We start from the raw sequence: 9,713 nt of genomic DNA on the forward strand, positions 1-9,713 counted from the left end.
CAAAAAAAAAAAAAAAAAAAAAATCTTATTCCAAGGCAGGACCTTTCAAGGCCCTACTATTAGTCAGCAGTCTCCAAAACTAGGGAATGAGCAAGACTGAAGAATGGAAAGAAAATTAGAATTTTTATTTTTTTTAATATGAAAAAGAGAAATTAAGTTTTACTAATATTTAATAAGGGTTGATCGTAGCACCTGGGGATGTGCTCAAAAATGTTTTCCTAATGGGATACTATGGAAGACAGAAGATATCCAAAGATGTCCATGTCCTAATCCCTAGAACCTGTGAATATGTTATGTTAGTAGGCAAGTAGAATAAATTAAACAGCAGATGGAATTAAGACTGCTAATCAGCTCACTTTAAATTAGGGAGATTATCCTGGATTAGCAAAGTGGGTGCAATGTAATCACAAGAGGTATTCAAAGGTGGAAGAGGGAGGCAGAAGAGTCAGTATCAGAGGCATACAATGTGAGAAAGACTCAACTGGCCTTGGCTGGCTTTGAAGATAGAAGGGGACTACAAGCCAAGGAATGCAAAACAGACTCTAGAAGCTGAAGAAAGTAAGAAAATAGATTCTCCCCTAGAGCCTCCAGAAAGGAACATAGCCCTCCTTGAATTTAGCCCAGTAAGACCCATCAGACTTCTGACCTACAGAACTGTAAGATAATACTTTTATGTTGTTTTAAGCCATTAGGTTTGTGGCAATTTGCTACAGCAGCCATAGAAAACTAATAATAATACATAATCAAAAAAATTTATGGGCCACTATTCTATGTTATAATGCTCACAGATCTAGGATAGACTTTGGGATTTGACTCTTTCTAAACAACCATAAGGAAAATAATAACGTTATTATATTCCTTCGTGGCATTTACATCCAGTGGGTCAAATATTTATTGAACTCTCAGTTATGTATAAAGTTCAGAGTTAAACACTAAAGTTTAAATGTTATGCCTTCTCAAAAGTTTATTACCTAAACAGAAGAATGAGGGAGAGGTGTGATTATAGTCTAAAACACATCTATCTATCCTCATTCTGAAAAACAAACAACTGACATTACTGTCAGACTTGGACCTCTTCAATTCTGCATAACAGGACCTAGTAAGAGGTCTGTGGCCATTGTATCAAAGCTGTCAAGAAAATTACTACTTATTGCTCACCTACAATATACCTGGAAACTGTGCTAGGTGTTTTATAGGTACTACCTGAGATGAAATTACCCCCATTTTATCATCTAGGAAAATGAGGTTCAGAGTATTTCAGTGACTTGACAAAGATTAGAGAAGGTACTGGAATCTGGATCTATTAGGTTCTGTGACAATCAGTATGGAAGAAAAAGGCCAGTGGTTCAATAATAATTTCATTTTGATTCATAAAAAACTATCTATCTGTAAACTAATGAAAATCTTACTGGTTAGCTTTAAAAGCCTTTCTACTGCCAACTTTGAGCAATAAAAGCACCATCCATATTGTAAGAGTTCTTCTGACCTGTACTGGTCTTTCCAGAAAAATGTCTGACTCCAAAGTTTGGTAAAAAAACAATTAAGAGGCCTGAAATAAACCTACAGTAAAATATTAAAATGTGGGGCTTCCCTGGTGGCGCAGTGGTTGAGAATCGTCCTGCCAACGCAGGGGACACAGGTTCGAGCCCTGGTCCAGGAAGATCCCACGTGTCACGGAGCAACTAAACCCATGTGCCACAACTACTAAGCCTGCGCTCTAGAGCCTGTGAGCCACAACTACTGAGCCCATGTGCTACAACTAACGAAGCCCACACACCTAGAGCCTGTGCTCCGCTACAAGAGAAGCCACCGCAATGAGAAGCTTGCGCACCACAATGAAGAGTAGCCCCTGCTCGCCACAACTAGAGAAAGCCTGCGTGCAGCAACAAAGACCCAAAGCAGCCATAAAAAAATTAATTAATTAATAAATTAAAAGATAATAATAAAAAAATAAAATGAACTGCTTTGCATCTTACTCCCAAATAAAGCAAATATACCAATGCTCTCTTAGACTAGAAAAAATTACCAATAATCAAAAAGGAGAAGAGAGGGAAATAGCTTAGAACTCAAGGCCCAAAAGAGCTATGAATGTTAGATCCATAAAAAAAGGAGTACTATCCTTGGGTAAGGCTTGCTGCAGTTCAAACATGTTTTAGAGGTATTACATCATGGAAAACTGGTTGTGCGAGGTCATAGATACGAAAACTCATAGGGAAAACTCAGCTGAACAGACATCAACCACTAGAGCCTCACATCAGGTGACACTAAGCAGAGCTGGTTCAGTCTGGCTTTCTCTTTTCTCTCCATGGTTCTCCCCCACCCCAGGTCTCCCCCCGCCCCCGCCCCCCCGGTACGAGGGCCTCTCACTGTTGTGGCCTCTCCCGTTGTGGAGCACAGGCTCCGGATGCGCAGGCTCAGCGGCCATGGCTCACGGGCCCAGATGTGCGATCTTCCCGGACCGGGGCACGAACCTGTGTCCCCTGCATCGGCAGGCGGACTCTCAACCACTGCGCCACCAGGGAAGCCCCTGTATTTTCTTTATTTCACGGAAAATTTTAAACCACATTGCTCAAAACTGCCATGCAAGCAGCAAAATACCAAGTCTCCTGACAAAGGCAGAATTATTAATACATATATGTGCAGTGACTTTAAATGTTCCCAAAATGCTTTTTTTTTTAAATCCAGGAAGTTCAGGAGAACTAAAATCCACAAACCCAAGTATATAGATTGTCTCCCCCAGCACTGAAAAAGCTTCTTCCCCCTTCCCAAATTTATCCTTTAGTCTACAATTACTCATAAACTCACACCAAAATAGCAAAATATAAACACAAACTTCAAATTATGTGAGCATACTTCTGAAACACTCTCCCAATGATTTATTTCTTCCCCAATTCAATACAACAGGCATGTATCAAGTAAATACTAAGTGCAAGGTTTGTACTCTCCATAGATAAACAGAACACTTAAATTTTTTTTACGGCCTGTCACATATATACTAAGCACAGTGCCAGGCAATGAGGATCAAGTGGGGTCCATAGAAATAAACATGATGGTTCTTTCTTTAAGGAGTTCACAAATAATGATAATAGTAGATAACATTTACTGAGCACTTATAATGTGTCAGACACTGTTCTAAATACTTTATAGGAATTACCTCATTTAATCCTTATGAAGACATTATGTAACAGGTACTATTACTACCTCCGTTTTACAGATAAAACTGAAGACAGACTAAGTGGCTTCCCCCAGGTCACACAACTAGCAAACAGCAGTCAGGACTGGATCCTTAACTCTTTTTGTTTTGCTTAATACGTTATCTGTTTATTGGTTGTTTGGATCCTTAACTCTTAAGCTTTATGCTATACAGCCTTATTATATGATGCTTCAGATGATTATAATAATAGCAGCATCAATAATAAAAATAATAGCTAAGATTTAGTGCCTTGCATTGTGATAAGTTCTTTTTTTAAAAAATAAATTTATTTACTTTATTTTTGACTGCATTGGGTCTTCGTTGCTGTGTGCAGGCTTTCTCTAGTTGCGGTGAGCGGGGGCTACTCTTCCCTGTGGTGAGGTGGCTTCTCTTGTGGAGCACGGCTGTAGCCGCACGTGCTTCAGTAGTTGTGGTGTGCGGGCTCTAGAGGGCAGGCTCAGTAGCTGTGGCACACGGGCTTAGCTGCTCTAGCAGCATGTGGGATCTTCCCCAACCAGGGCTTGAACCTGTGTTCTCTGCACTGTCAGGCTGATTCTTAACCACTGCGCCACCAGAGAAGTCCCATGATAAGTTCTTTATGTATGTTATTTCATTTAATCCTCCCAGTGAAACCGAGCAGGACCTTGTGGGGCTCCTTGGCACAGAAGCCTTTCAAACAGCTGCTAATCTGGGAAGGGAGGGGATGCAGAGACAAGGGAGGAGCAGTCAAGAAACAAAGTGCAGGGGACTTCCCCGGCGGTCCAGTGGTAAAGAATCATGCAGGGGACGCAGGTTTGATCTCTGGTTGGGGAACAAAATTCCCACATGCCGCGGAGCAACTAAGCCTGCACGCCTCAACTAGACAGCCCATGTACCGCAACTAAGACCCAATGCAGCCAAAAATAAAAAAATAAATAAAAATAAAAAAACAAGATATTCGTTTAAATAAAAGAAAAGAAACAAAGTCTAGTGTTGCTGCCTGAGAACCAGACGGTCCTGCTGCAACAATGTTGTCTCAGTACAGCAGCCGCCGGCCCCAAACAACAACTGTGAGGAATGTGAACAGTCTCTGCCCCAACCAGCCAGCCTCAGCAGTTCCTGGGTGGAGCTTCCCATGAACAGCAGCAAGGCCAATGACAATGGCAATGGGAAAAATGGGGGGCTAGAACATGTACCCTCCTCATCCTCTATCCACAATGGAGATATGGAAAAGATTCTTTTGGATGCACAACATGAATCTGGACAGAGTAGTTCAAGAGGCAGTTCTCACTGAGATAGTCCTTCCCCACAAGAAGTTGGGCAGATCATGTTTGATGTGGAAATGCACACCAGCAGGGACCATAGCTCTCAGACAGAAAAAGAAATTGCAGAAGGAGAGAAAGAAGTGGATTCTTTGAAGAAAATCATAGACTGAGTATCTGACTGGTTCAGTAGACCTGAAAACGTTCCACCTAAGGAGTTCCACTTCAGGTACCCTAAACATTCCATTTCCTTAAGCATGAGGAAAAGTGGAGCCATGAAAAAAGGGGGGATTTTCTCTGAAGAATTTCTTAAGGTGTTCATTCCATCTCTCTTCCTCTCCCATGTTTTGGCTTTGGGGCTAGGCATCTACACTGGAAAACGACTAAGCACACCTTCTGCCAGTACCTACTGAGGGAAAAGAAGAGCCCCTGGGAACAGTTCAGCCTGTGGGCAAGTTGGTATAGAGCTGTTGAAACAGATGAAACGTAATATACTGTGTTTCCTTTCAGCATCTACATTGGAAAACGACTCAGCACGCCTTCTGCCAGCACCTACTGAGGGAGAGGAAAAGCCCCTGGGAAAGCGTGTGACTTGTGAAGTGGTGTGTTGTCACAGTAGTTTATTTGAACTTGAGACCATTGTAAGCATGACCCAACCTACAACCTATTTTTACATATCCAAGTTCCAGTAACTCTCAAATCCAGTATTTTATTCAAACTCTGTTGAGGCATTTTTTACTAACCATTCCCTTTTTGGCCCGTAAAACACTTTAGAATTTCCTAACTGAGTTTACTGTTGTTTAGAAATTTGCAAGGGCTTCTTTTCTGCAAATGCCACCAGCAGATTATTTTTAATTTTGTCAACAATGCTGTTGTCTCCTTTTAGTACCATCAGACTTAGACCTGCATCATTCATGGTATAAATTTTACTCTTGCAAGATAACTCCCATCATTCTCTTAAAATGAGTCCAGGTTAGCAATTGATATAAAAGTTTTATTGTTTTGTTTTTCAAGACAAAGGCAAGCTTCTCTAAGCTTGAATTTACAGTTATTAAAAAAGAAAACAAAAACAAACAAACAAAATAAGACACTAGAAAAAAATACTCTGGGCAATAAAAAATTATTTTAAACCAAAAAAAAAAGAGAGAGAAAAACAAAGTGCAGCCTTGGGGCAGGGCCCTGGTTCCACCTCAAGGGATACACATAACAATATCTTTGAGCTCTTCTACAGAACTTAAACCCCCAACAAATGGAAGACTTAGCATTCTTCATTCCAGAGAAGATCACAGTTCAATTAACTTCAAGAAGCTCATCAGGAGACCACCTAGGCCAGATTAAAGGCATGCAGGCCCTGTACACACCCTGATCCTTATCAGCAACCCCACCCTTGAACCACTGCTTTAAAACTCCTCATCAAATCTCCCCAGGTTGGGACACAGTTTTTCAGGGCACAAGCCCGCTGTGTCCCCCTTTGCCTGGCAAAGCAATAAAGCTATTCCTTTTCACTTCGCCCAAAACCCTGTCTCCGAGATTCGATTTGGCACCAGTGCAGAGAGGCCAAGTTTTCGGCATCACCATCAACCTGGTACAGTAGTACTATTATTATTCTCTACTTCACAGATGAGAAAACTGAGATTACAGAGATTATATAACTTACCTAAGGTCCCCTAACTACTAAGAGACACAACCATCCTGAACCTCTCCTCTGAATTCCAGACTTGTTTACCCAACTGTCAACTTGATATCTCCTGATCTCCCATCCCCAAACCTGTCCCCTATTCAGTCTTCCCCAATGTAGTTACTGGCAATTCAATTCTCCCAGTCATTCAAGTCAAAAACCTAAATAAGAGTCATTCTAGATTCCTGCTTCCTTGTGCTAATATCCCACACCCAAACCATTAGGAAATTCTATTGCCTCTACTTTCAAAAATATCCAGAATCCAATTACTTCTTTCCACCTACACTGCTACCCATAGTCCAAGCTCTCTCTAGATGACTGCAATTGCCTCCTAACTTAATTTTCCTCAGTTATAATTTACAAAGCTTCAAGCAGGTATATAATGAAAATAGAACCCAGGGCTGCCCATATCACCACTGAATCCTACTCCCCTGAGTAAGTAACAATTCTTTTACTGTTTCTTCTATTTACCAACACAGCTCTAGCTAACATACTTATACTGCTATTTCTGACCTTCTACTGACTTTCCAGTGTGGAAGCTGAGGGTTCCACCCTCTTAAATTACTTCCTTTCAAATACTGGGTAAAAGACAATTTGGGGTAAAATCAATATTTAGGAGAAACAAAAACTCAGCATTTACATTATTATGACTGATTATAATCACTACTAAGCCAAGTAATATATTATGATTACATTTTATTTCTTGCACAATTTTTAATGTTTTGCCTAATTTTTCATTTGCTTAGTTACTATATGCCTACCATTAATTCTTCCCAAAGTCTCCAAGAGAATTGTAAAATTCTTCTGGATATGAATGCCCACCATGTCAAACACATCTGGAAATCCATGAATTCTTTCCTTAAACCCCACTCCCCAATATTTCTCCTAGAGTTCTTGATCCTCCCACTCCAGTTTGGACTGCTTATTCTCTAGACTGTTATCCAGCAGGTCTTGCTATCACCCTTCTTTCCAGATCTTACACCTTCCTTTTTATTTTTACTTAATTGTTTTGTTTACCCCCTTGTTTTTGATGGGATACATCCCCCAGAAGCTTCAAAAGAAAAGCTTTCGCAAGGGCAAAGTTTTCAAAATGTTGCATGTCTGAAAATGTCTTTATTCTCATGCCTGACTGGTAGTTTGACTGGATATAGAATTCTAAGTAGGAAATAATTTTCTCTCAGAAAGCATTGTTCCATCGGTAGAGCTTCCAGAGCTGGTGTTGAGAAGTCTGATACCATTTTAATTTTCAGTCTTTTATATGGCATCTCATTCTCCCTCCCATGGAAGTGCTTAGAATCTTATTTTTATTGCCCATATTCTAAAATTTCATAATCTTATGCTCTGGGGTGGGTCTTTTTTTTTCATTCATTGTGCTGGGCACTTGGTAGGACCTTTCACTTTGGAAGTTCATGCTCTTCAGTTGTAGAAAATGTTCTTGTATTAGTCAAAAACAGACTTCCTAGATTGATCCTTTAATTTTCTTATCTTTTCTCTCTTATTTTCCATCTTTGGCTTTTCTCCATTAATGGATGGTTTCCTCAACTTTATCTCCTTGGCCTTCTAGTCAAATGGTTTAAATAAAACCATAACTAAATAATCATATAGAACCATATATAAATAAATAATTATATTTTAAAATTTCCAAGAATCTTTGAGAATCTTTATGGTTCTCTAATTATTCCTATTTTATAGTATACCATTCTTGTTTCATTGATGCAGCTCCTTCTCTAACCTCTCCTGGAAGGATATATATTTAGAAGATAGTAATTAGAAGGTTTTTTGGTAGTTACATTTTAAAGTTTTCTTCTTTTACTTGGGGCTCTTCAATTTCTCCAAATCCACCAGTTTCCTGGCAGGTGGTGGGGGTGTGGGTGGGAGGCAGATGATTCTTACCTGCTTAAGAGCCACGTGACAGAAGAGGACTAGAAGTCTCAAGAGCCTCACCATTCGGTATGCAGACAATCCCTTCATCTCCCTCTTCTCAGTATAACGTTCCTTTCCCATCTGCTGTCATTTTAGATGCTTACCTAGTATGAAGGTAGGTAAGCATTCTAACATTCTGGTTCAATTTTTTTCCCAAAATAAAAATTCATCTCTTGTCGGGGTGGGTGAGACTTAACTGATTAGTTGCAAAGAATGGGGATGGTGACTTTTAGGCCCAGTTATCCCGAAAAGACTTTCAATAGTCCTCCTATTTTCAGCCCAAGCCTGACATCCACCTTCAGATCCAGAGGTGAACTCTAAGTTTTGTAGATTTCTGTGATGCAAACTGGCTTGCTTCTACGTAGTATCTGCTTCTATAGATACTATTTTATAGGCACTGGAAATATTGGGTTGGCTAAAAAGTTCATTCGGGTTTTCCATAAGATGTTACGGAAAAACCCGAACAAACTTTTTAGCTAACCCAATACAGTGGTGAACATTATAAAGTTCTACCCTCAGGGAGCTCACCCTACCCTGGAGGCTATAAACAATAAGTAAACAAATACTTGTTTGTTTACAAGTATTTGTAAACAATACAAATATTGTATTGAATAAATGAATAAATAAGATATTCATGAATAAATAAATAAATATTTTCAAAGATGATAAGAACTATAAAGACAAAGCAGAATGAGGGGATAAATAGTGATATTGGGTGGCTATTTTAGACAGGCTAGTCAACAAAAGTCTCTATGAGGAGGGGATATCTCAGAAGAAGCATGCCAAATAATTCTGGGATAAAGACATTACTATAGGAAACGGGAAAAGAAAGTACAAAGACTCTGAAGTCGGAAAGAGGTTGGTGTATTTGAGAAACAAAAAGGTCAGTAAGGGTGGTGGTTAGGATGGTGTAAGCTACAGGAAGAGTGATCAGAAATAAGGTCAGAGAGGCAGGCAGGACAAATTAAGGCCTTGTACATCAAAGCCCAGAGTTTAGATTGCATTTGAAGGGTGACAAAAAGTCACAGAAGGAAATTCAGCAGTGGGGGATGGTATGATCTGATTTACCTTTTTAAAGTTCAGTCTGGCTACCATGGGGCAAGAGGGGAACTGAACTAGGATGCTGGCTTGTGGAGGTAGTAAGTAGTAGGCAGACAGGGCATATTTTAAAGATAATGCTAAACTACCTGAAGGTTTGAGGTAGGGTGTAAAGGAAAGATATTAACGATGACACCTAGGTTTTTGGCCTAAGTAATAGATGAATGGCAATTCCATTTGCTGAGATGGGAGAGGTCTAGAAAGTAAAAAATGGGGGCGGGGTAGGAAAACGATCAACGGGGGTCCATAATACATACTCAATAAATGGTAGCCATTGTTTATATTAAAAATCATCTTCCATTATATGTCAATTATATCTCAATAAATTTTTTTAAAATCACCTTCTTTCTGGGGTTGTACTACTTCACTCTCCACAGATGATGACATAAACAGTACTGAAGCTTATTCCACATTTTATTTTACAGAAACTTTCTGGTTATATGAAATTAGAACTTAGACTCAATTCCTAAGTCATTAGACTTTCTACCTTTGTACAGAGAAGAAAAAACAATATTAAGACCCCCCTTTACCAATATGCTAGTATTATAAAATTTGCTTTGAAGGCTATATCGACACTCTT

The 9,713-nt window shown here is 39.6% G+C and overlaps 1 protein-coding gene and 1 pseudogene across 3 annotated transcripts in view; one reads left to right on the forward strand and one right to left on the reverse strand.

Annotated features, from left to right (window-relative positions):
- TESK2 (testis associated actin remodelling kinase 2) overlaps nucleotides 1-9,713 on the reverse strand; it is a 133,285-nt gene that overhangs the window by 49,544 nt on the left and 74,028 nt on the right. The window lies entirely within an intron of this gene.
- On the forward strand, nucleotides 4,221-4,847 carry LOC103074017 (BCL2/adenovirus E1B 19 kDa protein-interacting protein 3-like pseudogene; annotated as a pseudogene).

Source organism: Lipotes vexillifer, unplaced genomic scaffold (assembly GCF_000442215.2).
Source record: "Lipotes vexillifer unplaced genomic scaffold, Lipotes_vexillifer_v1.1 scaffold961, whole genome shotgun sequence".
Lineage (NCBI taxonomy): Eukaryota > Metazoa > Chordata > Mammalia > Artiodactyla > Lipotidae > Lipotes > Lipotes vexillifer.